Here is an 18,585-nt window from a genome sequence, read left to right as displayed (position 1 = left end):
AGAAATAAACCCACACACTTATAGTCAAACTACGATAAAGGTGGCAAAAATATACAATGGAATAAAGACAGTTTCTTCAGTAAGTGGTGCTGGGAAAACTGGACAGCTACATGTAAAACAATGAAATTAGAACACTCCCTCATACCATATATAAAAATAAACTCAAACTGGATTAAAGACCTAAAAGTAAGACCAAAACCATAAAACTCTTAGAGGAAAACATAGGCAGAAGATTCTTTGATATAAATCGCAGCGATATTTTTTTGGATCTGTCTCCTAAATTAAAGGAGATAAAAGCAAAAATAAACAAATGGAACCTAATTAAACTTAAAAGATTTTGCACAGCAAAGGAACAACTGACAAAATGAAAAGACAACATATTGAATGGGAGAAAATATTTGCAAATGATATGATTGATAAGCGATTAATATCCAACATATATAAATAGATCACAGAACTCAACATCAAAAAATAAACAACCTGATTAAAAAATGAGAAGAACTCGACAGACATTCTTCCAAAGAGGACATGCAGATGGCCAATAGACACATGAAAAGCAGCTCCACATTGCTAATTATTAGAGAAATGCATATAAAAACTACAATTAGATGTCATCTCACACCTGTCAAAATGACTATCATCAATAAGAACCCAAATAACAAATGTTGGCAAGGATATGGAGAAAAAGGAACCCTTGTACACTGTCGGTGGGAATGTAAATTGGTGCAGCCACTGTGGAAAAGAATATTAAGGTTTCTCAAAAGCTAAAAATAGAGCTACCATATGACCCACAATTCCACTCCTGGGTATATATCAGAAAAAAACAAAAACACTAATTCAATAAGATGCACACACCCCAGTATTCACATCAGCATTATTTACAATTGCCAAGATACTGAAGCAATCTAAGTGTCCATCAGCAGATGAACAGATAAAGAAAAAGTGGTACAGATATACAATGGAATACTACTCAGCCATAAACAAGAATGAAATTTTGCCATTTTTAGCAACATGGATGGACTTGGAGGGCATCATGCTAAGTGAAATATGTCAGAAAAAGAAAGCAATACTGCATGATATCATTTATATGTGGAGTCTAAAAAATATACTAGTGAATGTAACAAAAAAGAAGCAGACTCACAGATGTAGAGAACAACCTAGTGGTTACCAGTGGGGGTTGCATGGGAGGGGCAATATAGGGGTGGAGGAGTGGGAGGTACAAACTCTTGTGTTTAAAATAGGCTCAAGAGACTTCCCTGGTGGTGCAGTGGTTAAGAATCTGCCTGCCAATGAAGGGGACATGGGTTTGAGCCCTGGCCCGGGAAGATCCCACATGCCGCAGAGCAACTAAGCCCATGTGCCACAACTACTGAGCCTGTGCTCTAGAGCCCGTGAGCCACAACTACTGAGCCCATGTGCCACAACTACTAAAGCTCGTGTGCCTAGAGCCCATGTTCTGCAACAGAGAAGCCACCACAATGAGAAACCTGTGCATTGCAATGAAGAGTAGCCCCCGCTTGCTGCAACTAGAGAAAGCCCACATGCAGCAATGAAGACCCCACGCAGCCAAAAAATAAACTAAAAAAAAAATAAATAAAATGGTAAATTTTTAATAAATAAATAAAATAGGCTCAAGGATGTATTGTACAACACAGGAAATATAGCCAATATTTTGTAATAACTATAAATGCAAAGTAACCTTTAAAAATTGTGTAATTTTTTTTAATAAAATAAAAATAAATTCACTGAAAACCAGAATTTCATATTAACACAATGGTGCTTTGCCCTATTCTCCTTTCTTAAAATCTTGTATTTCAAGAAACAACACTATTTTTACATGACAATGGGCTTGTCACTTAAAGACCTTTTCCTGAACTGCCTCTGATTATTCTCTGGTTACCTCTCACCTTCCACAATCCCAAACCTTCCTATTGGGATAATGGTCTTAGCAGGCTCATTTGCCCAGAGAAGCCCTTCACCTTCCAAATTTACTCATACTCACCTTTCTTAATTTTCTTTTCTCCTCCTCTTTCACTCCCTGCTACCCTCACTCAAGGACACCTGAAAGAAAAAAAAAAGAGAGTTCAGCTTGAAATGTACATTGAGATCTCATCCATATTCTGTACCAATTTCCAGACCATAAAACTCCTTATTGCATAGAAAGTGTTCCGTGATAATGCCTGAAATAGTCCCTTTTACCTTGTGCTTAAAATAAAACACACCTTAGACGTACTTTGTAAAGCAGCAGCATGCAACAACAGAAGACAAAGAGGCCAAAAGAGGGGTCTCTTTTCTCTTCCCCTTTTGTTAATGAACACAAAGATTCTTTTCACTGCAAACACCTAGGAGAGAAGACTAGCTTAGGGATTTGGTAAGGTTGGCATCTGGAAAGTGCGGGGACTGAGGGAGCGCTGATCACCCTTCTTATTATTCAGAGTACGCCGGAATGTGGAGCCGACTACAACTGACGCCCAGCTCACATCGTTGATGGCAAAGATGACTTCTCGTCCCCAGAGTCACAATTCTAGGCTACGGTCTTCCACTGTGACTAACAGCCGCCCCAGCAATGCCTGCACCTCAGGGCCATCACTCCTCCTGCCCCCATCATGGCTGCCCGTTACCACTTGCACAGGGTAGACACTGAGTAAGGAATCGTTGAATATGCCCGAACAAGGCTGACTTCACCCATTCAGTCTGCAAAGTCCACTCCCCTGACTGTGATGACGACCAATTTCCATTTACCCTTTGCGGCCTGCATTTGGGCAGCAGGCAACTCCTGGCAGTGCAGCCTCAAATTAGCACGCTCACTACACCGCATGACTCAGCAGCCAAGAACTTTCCCATCTGAAACTCATTAATCTTCCCCACATCCCCGTGACGTAAGCAGGTGTGTTCACCTGCAGGTTATAAGGAGGAAATTGGGGATGAGGAGGTTAGGAGCTGTGCCATGGGTTATTAAGGGTGTCTGCCGGGGACGAAGTCATTCTGTAGTCATCCCCGTTCAGTCTCCACCTGCTCCGGATCCAGGCGCGCGCGCACGCGCGCACACACACACACACACACACACACACACACACACACACACACACACACACACACACACACACACACACACACACACACACACACACACACACACACACACACACACACACACACACACACACACACACACACACTGCTTTGACCACCTTATTATTCTCTGGGCTTTTGTGAAGGCGCAGAGTCCCAGCAGATACATGCATTTCAAAGGATAAAAGGTATTATGATTTGCCCCTGCTAAATACTTTAGATGTCTCTCCCACGTACCAGAAGTCCTCTCTCTCAGCCTTTTCCAGTAAAGGTATCTTGTTAGCTAGAACTAATACTGTCTCCTGGAAAGAGGGCTCAGAATAATACAGCTTCATCCTTTGCCTGGGAAAGGCCTCGTAAGGTTCACTCTCGCACCTTCAGAGGCACAGACCAGCACCCAGGCAGCCCCGGATGGAGTTCGGGGTTATTGGCTGCCCAGGCCTGTGAACTGCCCGGAGCACAGTGATGGCACAGCTGCCTCCACACACTTCATCCGGGCCCTCTCGGCTCTGCAGCATGATTTGCGTCTCTGATTGGTTCCCTAGGGCAGGTACACAGCCAACGCTGCAACTTTCTCTACTGTAGGCCTTTCTGACTTTGCCAAAGAGAACCAGGATTGGCTACTTCCAAGGGAGAAGCACGCTTCAACCACCAGAACTATGTCCTTTATCCTTTGCTGGTTCTGCTTTCTCCTCCCACCTCCAGATGAGGACCTGCCCCAGGTTTCAAACTTTTATGTTATTACTATTTACTTTCCTATAGTGTTATTACTCTTACTTTCCTTAGGGACCACATTCATGCTCACACATTCTACTCCCATTCCTTGCTGATTTCTAAATCACCAGATCTGACGAGGCTGGACTATAAACTATAATTTTCTGCCATTTTTAAATAGCATAAATTGCAGTAGATGACTTACTATTTCATTTAGGGAATGACTAGTCCTGAAAGACATTAAAACATTCTCTAATGCCACAGTAAATAAAACAGTATAGTAGTAACATTTGAGTAGACAGACAAATGGAACAATAGAAGGTCTGGAAATAGACTCAAATACACATGGGAATTTGTTATACGGTAAAGGTGGCATCTCAAACCAGTAAGGTAAGAATACACTTTAAGAAGCTGAGTTGGGACAACTGGGTAGCCAGGAAAAAAATAAGGTTAGTACACACCTCATACTATACACATAGAAAACAAAGCCATAAAAGTTCCAGAAAAGAAAATGTGAACACAGAATAGAATTGGATAATCTTAAGGAATTATTGGTATAATAATGTTATAGAAGTTATGTTCTAAAAAGTTCTTACATGTTATTGATATATATTGATATACTTATAAAGAAAATATAATGTCTGGGGTTTGCTTCAAATATTCTCAAAATGGATGGGAGGATAAGATAAAACAAGATTGGCAAAATACCCCAGTTGTTGAAGCTGGATGACATGTAATTGAGGTTTATTATACTATTTTCTAATTTGTGTATGCTTAAAATTTTCTGTAATAAAATGGGTTCTTAAAAATACAAGAAAATTCCCGTGCCACAACTACCGAGCCTGCACTCTAGAGCCCGTAAGCCACAACTACTGAAGCCTGCATGCCTAGAGCCCGTGCTCCACAACAAGAAAAGCCACCGCAACGAGAAGCCCGTGCACCGCAATGAAGAGTAGCCCCCGCTCGCCGCAACTAGAGAAAGCCCGTGTGCAGCAACAAAGACCCAACGCAGCCAAAAATGAAATTAAAAAAAAAAAAAACAAGGTCCTACTGTATAGCACAGGGAACTATATTCAATATCCTGTGATGATAAACCCATAATGGAAAAGAATATGAAAAAGAATGTATATATATGTATAACTGAATCACTTTGCTGTACAGCAGAAATTAACACAACATTGTAAGTCAACTATACTTCAACAAAATAAATTAAAAAAGAAAAAAAAACACAAGAAAATATGAGTGACTTCCTGGGAGTGGGGAAGGGCCATTCTGACTATGATTAAAAACCCAGAAAGGGCTTCCCTGGTGGCGTAGTGGTTGAGAGTCCGCCTGCCGATGCAGGGGACATGGGTTCGTGACCCGGTCCGGGAAGATCCCACATGCCGCGGAGCGGCTGGGCCCGTGAGCCATGGCCGCTGAGCCTGCGCGTCCGGAGCCTGTGCTCCGCAACGGGAGAGGCCACAACACTGAGAGGCCTGTGTACCACAAAAAAAAAAAAAAAAAAAAACCAGAAAGTATAAAATTAAAGTTTGATTAATTCAATTACATCAAACAACAATACCTTCTGTATGCCAAAAAAAAAAAAAAAATTATAAGCAAAGTAAAAAAAACCAAATAAACTGGGGGAAATATTTTCAACTCATGTCACAGACAAAACAATGGATAATCTCGCTAATATGAAAAGAGCTAGTAAAAATCGGTAAGAAAATTATCAGTAACCCAACAGAAAAAGTAACAAAGAACATTAATAGACATTTCATAGAAAAATGAACAAAATGGCCTTTAAACAACATGAGAAAAGTTGAGCATCTTTTCAAACAGGAGAAATGTAAATTAAAAGTATACTTCATAAATTCCAGATTTTGACTAGTCTGACAGATAAAAATGTTTTCTAATATTCTTTTGAGGAGGCCATGGGAAATCAGTCATTTTCATATATTGCTGGTGGGAATGTGACTCCAAAGAGCAATTTGGTAACATTATTAAAATTTCAAATGTATTTACCCTTGACCCAAAATCTCACTTCTGGGAATTTTTTCTACAGATGGTCTGCTTTCATGCAAAATAATATATTGCCATGACAGTCACTGCAGCACTGTTTACAATAGCAAATGATTGGAAAATCCCAAGTGTCCATCAAAAGAGTGTGTGTGTGTGTGTGTGTGTGTGTGTGTGTGTGTGTGTGTGTGTACACATACATATACACACCTACGTATACACAACGGAATCTGATGCAGCCATTAAAAAAACGGAATTTCCCTGGTGGTCCAGTGGTTAAGACTCCGCATTTCCACTGCAGGGGGCATGGGTTCGATCCCTGGTCGGGGAACTACGATCCTGCATGCTGTGTGGCAAGGCCAAAAGAAAAAAAATGAGGATGCTCCCTATATTCTGCTGTGAAAAAAGTCCTAGGACATATATATATATATATTATATATATAAATGGAAATAGCTATAAATATATGAATATCATGTCTTTGTGTTAAGGAAGGAAAAGATACTATATGTATTTACTTATATGCATAAATACACTCAGGAACAGTATACAGGAAACTAATAAAAGTGATGACCTGTAGGTGGAGGGACAGGGGTAAATAATACACTATAAGGGGACAGAAGTGGGAAGGAAACTTCTCAGAATATACCTCATTGCATTGTTTTGATTTTTGATCCGTATGAATGCATAACTTATTCAAAAGTTAAAAGAGCTTGATTGGCTCTATAGTTTATGGTTAAGCACCTACTATATAGCTAAAGCTCAACAGTTCTCTCTAAATGGACCAGGGGCTTGGAAAATCCAAAGAGTAGATGATATAAAATAGCATTTTTATTTGGCTTTGAAATGTATCTTTTGGTGGTAGGGATGGGAGTCCCAGACGATTCACCATCCTAATTACATTTTGCAAATTCCATTGGTAAAGCCCCTGAGAGCTTAGTAAGAACATAGTCACAGCTCTCTGCAACACAACAGTGCATTAAGAATTCAGGTAAGGAAGATAACAGCCTGGAAGCACTGCCTTCCTGCAGGATAGGGGTGTTCTATCCGTTTGAGTATACTGTGATTGTTGACTATTAGTAACACATCCCTCTCTCACGGCAGGTCAATAGGTGCTAATTTTTTCATCCCTAAGGTCCAGACCCCAGATTCCACATTTAGAAGGATTTCTCTAAACTCTATGTAGAAGATAATTAGTTACCCATTTTTATTAAGATGAAAAGCAAAAGGCACAAGTGCCATGAAAAGTGTCTGACCCACACAAAATAAACTATTACATTAACATGATATACATAATTTGACAAACACAGGCAAAAAAGTTTTTATACACATTAGCCCACACTGTTTTACTGCCCCTAAATGAGCAATTTCCTGTAGGCTCTTTGAAATATGACAAACAGCTCATCTCCCAGGACTCCATTTGAGTTCTGAAATCCCAGATTTCAAGCTTTTGAGCAGACAAGAGGAAGTGTCCTGGGAAGCCTTTCTCTTTGCCCCTAGCATACAGGCTTCATAGGTAAGAGCTATAACCCACTCCCACAGGAAAGGATGCAATGGTTCCTTGTGCACATAGAGTAAGGGGGGAAATTGCTATTTAGCTGAGTGACGAGCTGAATATTTTGCCACACATGGGCTATTTCTCAGCATTTCAGTTTCCTTACATGTTGAATCAACTGCTAAGAGTTAGTGCTAACATTGGGCAAGTCACTTAACCTCCCTGTGCCTCAGTTTCCTCATTGTAAAAGATAATAAACAATAACGACCTCAAGGGAGTGAGTTAATATGTCACAATCACTTAGAATAATGTCTGAAGACAGCACAAACTAAATCAGTATTAGCTACCCACATGTAACATCTTAGAGTTGAGTATGTTGAAAACTCTGTCTTTGGAGTCAGACTTCCAGGGCTGCCTGAGAAGTTACAGAATACATCTTCTGTCACCATTTTCCTTAGAGTAATTAGCTCTGGTACAAATGGAAATTATTTACTTTCATAACTTCAACTTTACTAGTGTTGAGTGATTTACACAATCCTGTAGCCATGAGGTCCCAGAACTGCATTCCCTTCTTGGGCAAATTTGTACGTCTTCCTTCAAAGGCAGTATTTGTTCATCACGTCTGAGAAATGACTGCAGGCGAGGGTTAGGCAGAGAACGTCAGTCCCTTTCCCCACCCTCTGTTTGTTCGAGGCCTGGAACACAGGGAGCAGAGGAAGGCGCTGTACACAGACAAGGGCAGAACCCACCAGCCCACGGCTTCCCTGGGGAGTTCAGAAGAGACCCCAGGTGGGGCCGGTTTACAAATGGGAGAACAGAAATGCAGTTGGACTCCGGCATCTGGCACCCCCAAGCTCTCTTTTCCATCACAAGGGGACGTTAAATTGTCATGATTTGGAAGCAAATAGGAGAAAAGAATGTTTTTAATCAGTCGTTTAAACGTGTGCTTGTCTCTCCCCTACAGTGTCTCTTCTTAACATCACGCAAGCAGGACAGGACAGGAGCTGGGAATGCTGCGGCCAGGAGGACCCCATCCAGATCGTTACAAACAGCACCCCCAGATCATTTGATCTTAGGGAAGAAAAGGGGATCAAATCCTGTGCCCCTGACAGGAAATGACAGGATGAACATTTTCCTGGCTAAAAGTTTGAAATATACACCTCTGCCACACACAAAATTTTCACCCATTATTTCTTTCCTTACACTTTCCTCATTTAAAATGTACAATTTCATAGAATAATCCAGTTTATACACCCTAAATGCATGACACCCATTTTTTCAGTTATTCAGTCAGTATTTACGGAGCACCTACTACGTGCCAGGCATCGTTTCGTTCAGTGCCAAAGCTTCAGTCCCTAAAACAAAGTTGCTGCTCTCAGAGTTCTGACTTCCCCACGCTTTGCTAACGGTTTCCTGCATGAGCCCTCACATACAACACCGTCCTTTTTTAAGATAACATTTTTTGAGGGTTTATGCGTGTCAGGCACTGAACACCATTAATTCATTTAATTCTCACAGCACCCCTGTGAGGTAGTACGATTTCTATCCCCTCTTTGAGGATGAAGAATTTGAAATTTAAAGACAGGCTAAGTAACTTACCCAAGGCTACAAAGCTAGTAAATCACTGATAGGATTAAAATGTAGGTCCAGTTCCAAACTCCTCCATCTTAATCCCTACGCTAAACTGCCTTGAAACTTCTTAAATATAGTTGGCTATGATGGACATATTTGGTTTAGAGTGGTCTCTTCTGCGTTTTCTTTGTTTGGTTTGCTGCGATTCTCATCTTCTGTACAATGCCTTTCTAGCATCTACAAAATGATCATTTAAAAGCAATTGTTATCAAGTCATGGGACCATGGCAGAGAAGGCTAAAAAAACGACAGCCATTTGTACATAAATATTTAAATATATGCACTACACTCCATTTAGTGCATTATTCAAACTCTGGGCTTACATTAAAAAGGTTTCCAGAACTTACCAGCTGCTTCCTTTTGTGATCTCAATAATTCTCACCCAAACAAGACTCAAAGGACCCATTGTCCAAATCGGCTTCCTTATATTTACACCTGTCACTGATGTCATTTGCTTTCTTTTCTGCCAACCCCAAACTGACTAGGGAGGAGGATCAATTTGAATTCTTTCTAACTGCTTCCTCTCCCTTTCCCCAAACCTTGCATTTTTTCCCCTAAAACCCCCTAAAGCCAAAACCATAGTTCAGTGAAGTAAGTGTGATTAAGCAAATTATGAACCGGCTCAGGGAGTTGCTCTAGTTGCTCTAATCAGGGCTACTTTCCTGGCTCAGCTGGCAGGAGGCCCGGCCAGCCTAGAGCACCCCCTCCCTGTCGGTGGGCGGTGTGTCAGCCGATGGCAATCACTGCTGCTATTTTTCCAGGTAATGTGAGATTACAGTCTGAAGCCCCAAACTTGAACAATTATTCTCCTCAATGATTTCTTTATTCGTTCCACTGATAAACCTTGCCTTTAATCCCTGAATGGCCCAGCAGCAACCATTCATCAGATGTCAGATTCTTCAATGGGAAGAAGAAGGTGTGCACACAGGCAGGGGTCTGTTTCCCTCTCTCATCATATTCAAGGCCCCTGAAGGCACAGTAGTCTTTCATCTCCAGCAATGGGACTGGTACAGAGCAGGGGCCCAAATGTTTGCTGAATATTGTGGGATGAAGAAAGGAGATATAAAAGTACAGTCACATTTTCTTTTAAAGAGCACTTAATGGGACAATGGATTTAATAATAAAATACGTGCATAGGGGATATGCATATCACATATAACACGTAAAGGAGGATGTTTTCCTTAAAGAACTAAAAATAGAGCTACCACATGATCCAGCAATCCCACTCCTGGGCATATATCTGGAAAAGACGAAAACTGTCATTTGAAAAGGTACATGCACCCAATATTCTTAGCAATACTATTTACAATAGTCAAGACATGGAAGCAACCAAAGTGTCTGTTGACAGATGAATGGATAAAGAAGGTGTGGGAGATATACACAATGGAATATTTCTCAGCCCTAAAAAAGAATGAAATAATGCTATTTGCAGCAACACGGATGGACCTAGAGATCATCATACTAAGTAAGCCAGAAAGAGAAAGACAATGATATGATATGATTTATATGTGGAATCTAAAAAAAAATGATACGAATTAAGTGAATTATAGAACAGAAACAGACTGACAGACATAGAAAACAAACAGGGTTGTCAAGGGGGAAAGGGGTGGGAGAGATAAATCGGGTATTTGGGATTAACAGATACTGTGTAAAATAGATAAACAACAAGGACCTACCATATAGCACAGGGGACTATATTCAATATCTTGTAATGACCTATAATGGAAAAGAATCGGAAAAAGTATATATATACATATATATATATGTATATATATAAAACGTTGAAAAGACATGGCTAGTTCTTAGTACATATTTTACAGCAAAGATTAGCTGATTTCTCACCATTAACTCAAAACAGTTAAAGGTTGCAAGTCTGTATAAGAAAGAGAGGTTGAAGTACAGAAGAAAAGTATCAAATGGACATCAAATCAGGAGCTTCCACTGGGAAAACAGCAGCAGTAGCAATAATCAATACTCTAACAAGCCTGATGTGGTTATGAAATCCTTCAAGGAAAATTCCAGAACCTTAGGAACTTAATACCTTACTGAGGCCTACGAGGTGGTTGTACATTAAAATACTGCCAGCCCTGCTTAGGCTTTTACTTAACTCTGTGTACCTTTTGGCAATGGCAGTTCATGAAGGAGAGTTGAGAGAGCACTGTCACTAGAATTCCTCTGGGTCTGGGCTCACTGGGTCCTGCAGGACACATCCAAGAAGACGTGCCAACGTCCTGCAGCTGCCGCATAGCCACACCATGTAGTCCATGGATTTGGCTTCCTTTTGTGGGGGTGATTTTTTCGAGCACTGCATTAGAAATGTCATGTTCAGCATCATCCATCCAAATTTACCTCTGGCGTTTTTTTCTAGCTAAGTAGTAATAAACTTTTTTTTTTTTTTTTTTCGGTACACGGGCCTCTCACTGCTGCGGCCCCTCCCTTTGCAGGGCACAGGCTCCGGACGCGCAGGCTCAGCGGCCATGGCTCACGGGCGCAGCCGCTCCGCGGCATGTGGGATCCTCCCGGATCGGGGCACGAAGCCGTGTCTCCTGCATCGGCAGGCGGACTCCCAACCACTGCGCCACCAGGGAAGCCCAGTAATAAACTTTTAAATTGGAAAATGCATACATACATACATACATACACACACACACACACACACACACACACACACACATATATATACCTCTTTTTCATTTAATAAGCATTCTTGAACATCTACTATGTACTATATGAGGAACTAGAAATAAAAATTTAAGTAAGACATGGTCCATGCCCTACAGTTTGAATACAGTGATGAAGGCAGTCCATGTACAAATGGCAAATACGTGAAAGTTGCTCTAGATACACTGGACTGTGGAGTGTTACTAACTCTGTTCCATTTACTTTTCTAAAATGCTAGTGACTCCTGTAGCTTGTAGTAGGTAGGGAAGGGTATTACTTATGCTGAAATCATGTAGGGAGGCGCCTAGAAATAAGCAAATCTGCAAAGAACAAACTCATACACATTTAGTTTGGCTAAATAGAAGACATGTCTCAAGAAACAAATTTTTTTCTTAAAAAGGAGAAAGAAGCATGCTGGCTGAGACTTTCCACAGATGACAATCACCAGAATAAATGCATGGGGGCAGACACACTTAGATCTGTAGCACTGACCAGGATCACGTTGAGGCCCTGTAGCCTGAACTAGGGATTGGGTAGTCTGGTACACTGATGATTTTCAGCAAACTTCATAGCTCCCATGTCCCCATTCTTGGTTCAGAAATTTCACCCTTCCAACAAAGTTTAATTCTTCCAGAAGCAGAAGGTACACTAGACACGTCAAGCTTGGAGGGGGAAAATCAAGTTTTACTGATTACCAGCTTACTCATTGCAAATTAAACCTCCAGGGTAGTAAGAGGTACCCAGCATGCCCCTGCCACCCAAAGGAGAGTCCATCACAACAGGTTCACCTTATTTTCCTGAAGGTTCACCTTATTTTAGATATCTTTTTAAAAATGGTATATTTCTGTATGATTTAAAATAAATTTTCACTTACATGAAGTATCTGCCTTCCCCTTACTGAGGCACTAAGAGCACTGACTCTTACAATGGACATAATACAAGAACCTATTTCCTATTTCGACTAGGAGAAAGTTGGAAGCAAATTCATGTGGACTGCTAAAACGTGTCATCAGCTGAAGCCAGCAAAGGGTCTTCTGCTATTTCAGACTGAAGCAGCCTTCTCAGTGAAACCTGGTGTAGTTCTGATAGTCTGGGTGGCATCCTCACTTACTGGGACTTTCTCCCTGTCCAATGTGAGCATCCAGAGAGTCTTTCGGTGGTTTTTTATTTTTTTATTTTTTTTTTTTTCCTCGGTACGCGGGCCTCTCACTGCTGCGGCCCCTCCCGCTGCGGAGCACAGGCTCCGGACGCGCAGGCTCAGCGGCCATGGCTCACGAGCCCAGCCGCTCCGCGGCATGTGGGATCCTCCCGGACCGGGGCACGAACCCGTGTCCCCCGCATCGGCAGGCGGACTCCCAACCACTGCGCCACCCGGGAAGCCCTTGGTGGTTTTTTTGTTTGTTTGTTTTTCATATGATGTCACTTATATGTGGAATCTAAAAGAATGATACAGATGAACTTATCTACAAAACAGAAATAGACTCACAGACATAGAAAACAAACTTATGGTTACCAAAGGGGAAAGGGGGTAGGGGAGGGATAAATTAGGAGTTTGGGATTAACATATACATACTACTTATATAAAATACATAACCAACAAGGACCTACTGCATAGCACAGGGAACTATAACATCCACAGAGTTGTACAAGGCTACAGTGAGGATTGACTACCAGACTCATGACGACTGATCCAAGAACTGAGTTCTGCCTTTAGTTCATTTTCAAGAGAATAACTCACCCAAACAACTTATTTACCCTGCTTCTAAGGTCTCCCACATCCATTTTATATCCTTAGAATTTCAATCTTGCTTTGGGAAAATGCCAGAAATTCAAGTATCTATCTGATAATTAAACAACCAACCACCACTGCAGCACAACCAAAACGGTAGGTTCTTGGGAAATATCAGAGATCAAAATTCTATTAAATCCACATGAAGTACCTGCTGTGTGGTCGGCACTGTGAGGACCACTGCAGAGTTGTATTGCAGTTACACTTTAAATATATGAAAAATCTCTGACCTAAAGAACTAGTGAAACTAGATATCACACATGAAATGACTGCAGTGAGTACAGGGCAGAGTAGGATTAATAATTAAAACAAGTGCTTTAGGATACAGTAAGTGATAATAGAGTGCATTCACATACAATAGTTCTCGTGATCCTTACGACCACATGGTGAGGTAGGCAAGGGAGATACTGTATTCTTAACCTCATTTTACAGATGAGGAAACTGTGAGGTCAAAGGCAGCCAAGGGCACCTTGCAAATAAGTGGCAGAACTTGAGGGCAGTAGTACTAGCGTTGTCTCCCTGTTCTGTAATATTGCTGCCACATCACGCTGCCTCCTTGCTAAGTACCATGGAAGATGAAAGGCAACAAAGGCAACAAAAAGGATGGGGTCTTCATGCGGAAAGGAAGAGACAGAAATGGGCAAAGAGCATGACCATGGGCTTGGAGGCAGAGAACTGGGAGGGAATGACTTCCTGAAGTGGGATGTGTGTTAGAAGGAAGTGGGAAATAGGGTTTGGCAGAAAAATTAAATAATCATGGAACTTGCAGACGAAGTCAGGAGTTGAGTTTTGATCTTTCAAGCAATGAGACTAGTTTTTGCCAGGAGACCGACACAATCAATAAGAAAGGTGATACGGTATTCCAGCAGCAGTGGGGTTAGAGGGGTGGGGGGTGGGGGTGGAGCAAAGAGTCTGAGTTTCTGGAAGCCAGGAGCGCCTGGCATAGTTCTGAAATGTCGATGTGGGTATGCTTTACAGACTTCATCACCCAATACATTTGCATATCACTGGAACAACCGCAAAGCTTTAAAAAATACTCTGGTTACGAGAACAGGGCATATAAAAGAAGGATCATTAGTGCTTAGAAATTTATGATGGATTAAGCCATTTTAGGTTGGTTGACTTAAAACTGTAAAATATGCTGTCTCCAGGATTCAGGGTTGACAAAGGTAAAATCACCTGCATTTTCAGGCTTTGGTTTGACTTCCTGACAACCAGCCAGCTTGCTATCAGGCTGAACTGATAACAAGCTGTTGGAGTTCCAACAGATGAAGGGGATTCGAGTGGGGTGGGAGGTATTCTGGATCCCTCGCCCACACTTAAATGAGAAGAGGTCTGATTTTATAAAACTGCTTGTATTAGGATATTTCACAAGATTTCCTTTGGGTACAGAGTTCCATAGCTTAAAATATCTGAAAAGCCACTGATCTAGTCCAATCCTAGCCACAGACATATGAGGAAGCAGGACAGAGAGGTACAGGGCCTGGTCCACGGTCACAGGGTAATTAAGTGAGGCCACTTGAGAGGCATTTACAACTACTTTCAATTGGGAACTAAAAAGGCTTTTGTACAGCAAGGGAAACAATCAACAAAATGAAAAGGCAACCTACGGAATAGGAGAAAATATTTGCAAACCAATATCTGATAAGGGATTAATATCTAAAATATATAAGGAACATATACAACTCAATAGCAAAAAAACAAATAATCCAATTTAAAAATGGACAAAGTGGGGGCTTCCCTGATGGCGCAGTGGTTAAGAATCTGCCTGCCAACGTAGGGGACACGGGTTCGATCCCTGGCCCAGGAAGATCCCACATGTCACAGAGCAACTGGGCCCATGCCCCGCAACTACTGAGCCTGCGCTCTAGAGCCCGTGAGCCACAGCTACTGAAGTCTGTGTGCCTGGAGCCCGTGCTCCGCAACAAGAGAAGCCACTGCAATGAGAAGCCCACACACCACAACGAGGAGTAGCCCCCGCTCACCGCAACTAGAGAAAGCCTGCGCGCAGCAACAAAGACCCAACACAGCCAATAAATAAATAGATATATAGATAGGTAAATAAAATGGACAGAGGACCCAAATAGACATTTTTCCAAAGAAGACATACAAATGGTCAACAGGTACATGAAAAGATGCTAAGTAACACTAATCATCAAGGAAATGCGAATCAAAACTACAATGAGATATCACCTCACACCTGTCAGAATGGCTATCAATCAAAAAGACAAGAGATAAAAAGTGTTGGTGAGGATGTGAAGAAAAAGGAACCCTGTCCACTGTTGGTGGGAATGTAAACTGGTGCAACTACTATGGAAAACAGTATGGAGGTTCCTCAAAAAGTAACAATAGAACTCCCATATGATGCAGCAATCTTACTTCTGGGTATATATTCAAAGGAAATAAAATCAGTATCCCTAAGACAAGTCTGCACCCCAATGTTCACTGCAGCATTATTCACAATAGCCAAGATACGAAAACAATCTAAGTGTCCGTCGACAGATGAATGAATTCTTTCTAAATGTGGTATATGTTTTCTTGGTACATGTGTGAGGAATATTATTCAGACATTAAAAAAAAGAAGCAAATCCTGCCATTTGTGACAACATGGATGAAGCTGTTGTGCTAAGTGAAATGAGCCAGACAAAGAAAGACAGTGTATTACTATCACTTAAAAGTGGGCTCTAAAAAAAGTCAGAATCATAAACCAGAGAGTAGAATGGTGGTTGCCAGGGGCTGGGGGTGGAAGAAATGGGAGGTGCTGGTCAAAGGACACAAACTTTTAGTTATAAGATGAATAAGCTCTGGGGATCTAATGGTCAGCATGGTGACTACAGTTAATACTACTGTATTGCATACTTGACATTATCTAAGAAAGCAAATTTTAAGTGTTTTCACCATTAAAAAAAAAACGGTAACTATGTGAGGTAATGGAGGTGTTAATTAACTTAATTGTGGTAATCATTTCACATTGTATATGCATATCAAATCACATGCTATACACCTTAACACAATTTTGTCAATTTGATACACAATTTTGTCAATTTTGCCTCAATAAAGCTCGGAGTGGCTGGTGGAGGGATTGGGCAACGGAGAGCTCAGAAAACAAGTCATTTAACATCCTTTGAAGGCCAGGATCCCTACAGGCCCTTTACTGTGCCTGTGGCCTAAGCTGACTCCCTAAGCCAATGCCCTAAGCGGAGCAACAGAGGTGGCAGGGAATGTCATACAGCCCCCGAGCACACGCTCAGCCAGGCTGGGCCTCAGAACAGCAGGAGTGGTGCCCACTTGAGCTTGTTTCCATGTGAAGCCTCCTGCCAACACATAAAACTTAGGGAGCTTCTAATGAGGAGAGGCTCCGGTTAACGCTTTCCTCTCACTCATTCGTATTTCAACACTTGCTTATTTCTTTTTTTCCTCATTATAGTCTTTTTGGAGACGAAGGCAAAACAAAACAAAACCCCACCCTACGAAAAGAAATGCGCGCCCTGGGGGAGATGACGGAGCACTGCAGGTTTGAGATTCTCGCTGTCACCAAAGAATTATGACCCAGAAGCAGGGAATCATTCAATCTGTTGGTTTCACTTGTGTAACAGCATATAACACTGTACCTGCTCCTGCATCACCCGCTGAATCAGGAAGTTTAGGGAGAAAAGCCCAGCAGGGCCCCTAGGAAATCTGTCTTTTGGTATTCCCATCATAAAAAAGGATTCCCCCCAATTTCTTCACACAGGGCCTACTGTCACCTTAACCGTGTTTATCGAGACAGAGAAAGTGTCTTTGCCAAAGCTAGACATTTCTCTTCTTTGACAGCAAACACTGATTAAATCTACCCAGAGAAAAGTTAGGCAGACCAGAACCCACCTTCTTGCCAGTTACTAAGGGGCAGACTTTCAATTCTGGTATTTCCTTTCCTCATTGTCAAGAAAAATAAACAAAAGTGATAGAATGTTACAGAGAAGTTCTACTGAAGATACAGCTGTTTCCATTTTAACTTAGGGTGAAAGATTCCTTACCAGTTTTGTGAGTTATCTTATCTAACTAAAAAAATCTCCTAAACTAACTAGGCTACTGACTGTAAATTTAGGAAAACTGGAGTGAATACAGACGATATACAAACCAACAGCGCAAGCTGAGCTCTCCCCTGGCAGGACTGGACGTGACCATTTCAGGATGAAGGATTCTGAGGGGACTGTGACTTTGCTTGCAATGACATTAGTGGCAAGAGACACTTCCAAAAGGGACTGTAAGTTATGAATTAATGACAGCTCTCTGTGAACTAACTCCTACATATTCAGAATGCCCAGTTTACAAAATAACAAAGCAAAATGACCTCTGCAAACAGAACACCGCAAACAGAAATATATCTCAGTTAGAAATCTGGGGGGGAAAGTTATGTCTGTGGTCTATGTGCTGATCTGAGCAATAGAGCTTGTCTTTTAATCACCCCTGTCAGAAATATAAAATCTCCTTAAAATAGGTTACCCAGCTCTCTGTGCTCCCGATTTTACAACAGCATTGGCACTGTCAGCTAGCCGCTGGGTTACTGAGATAGCTGGACTTGGTTTGAGCAGTAAAATATCTCACGTTGCCTTTGAAAGTCATCTGCATGATTGCAGAGCTTTCTAATCCCCATAGAAGACCCATAACTATGTCAAGAGAAATTGAGGCTCTCTGGTCCCCTATCTGGTAACTGGATGAACAAACTTCCCTTTTGATTATTCCTGAACAATGGCACTTAAGCATCGTTGTGGGAAAGGAAAGCAGGCCTCCCAGGATGCACTTCTCTCTCTTGCCTGCCACTAGTCAGTGACTCTGAGATCACAGAGTACAGCTGGAACTTTCCTTTCTCGCCCCTGAACTTGGGTATTTACAAGTTGGCTAATGAAGGAACAATAAGTAATCTCCTGACCACTGTAGTACGCAGGCGAGAATGAAAACTGATAGATGTACACTTTTATTCTTGAGCTCGATAAGATAAGGAATTTCCGCCCTACCGAGCTCTGAAAAGTTGCCTTTCATCCCGTTGGGGAAGGTGTAAAACATGCTTTGTGCAGACCGGCCTGGCCTTTGGCAGATTTATTGACAAGACCTACTGGCTAGAGTAAGTGCCGGGATACACCATTTGTTGAGAAAGAGAATGAATACAATCAACAGGCTTGCAAGGCCTCATAAAACAGTTGTTTGGCTTAGAAGATCATGTCTGCAATGCATTCTTATCAGG

General features: G+C 41.6%; 1 protein-coding gene and 1 long non-coding RNA gene across 2 annotated transcripts in view; one reads left to right on the top strand and one right to left on the bottom strand.

Annotated features, from left to right (window-relative positions):
* Positions 1-8,878, top strand: part of LOC309962775 — a 227,960-nt gene extending 219,082 nt beyond the window's left edge. Inside the window, exon 6 of the long non-coding RNA XR_014326265.1 lies at positions 8,245-8,878. This is a non-coding gene — a long non-coding RNA (uncharacterized lncRNA). The remainder of the gene's footprint in view (positions 1-8,244) is intronic.
* The window catches only part of LYPD6B (LY6/PLAUR domain containing 6B), a 215,431-nt gene that overhangs the window by 35,866 nt on the left and 160,980 nt on the right, over positions 1-18,585 (bottom strand). Inside the window, exon 2 of the mRNA XM_082840756.1 lies at positions 2,003-2,061. The gene's annotated coding sequence lies outside the window, so the exon portion shown is untranslated. The remainder of the gene's footprint in view (positions 1-2,002; positions 2,062-18,585) is intronic.

This window comes from Leucopleurus acutus (assembly GCF_964270905.1).
Source record: "Leucopleurus acutus genome assembly, chromosome: 6".
NCBI classification, from domain to species: Eukaryota; Metazoa; Chordata; class Mammalia; order Artiodactyla; family Delphinidae; genus Leucopleurus; species Leucopleurus acutus.
The sequence above is the reverse complement of the archived record's forward strand: the minus strand, read 5'-3'. Positions and strand labels throughout refer to the sequence as shown.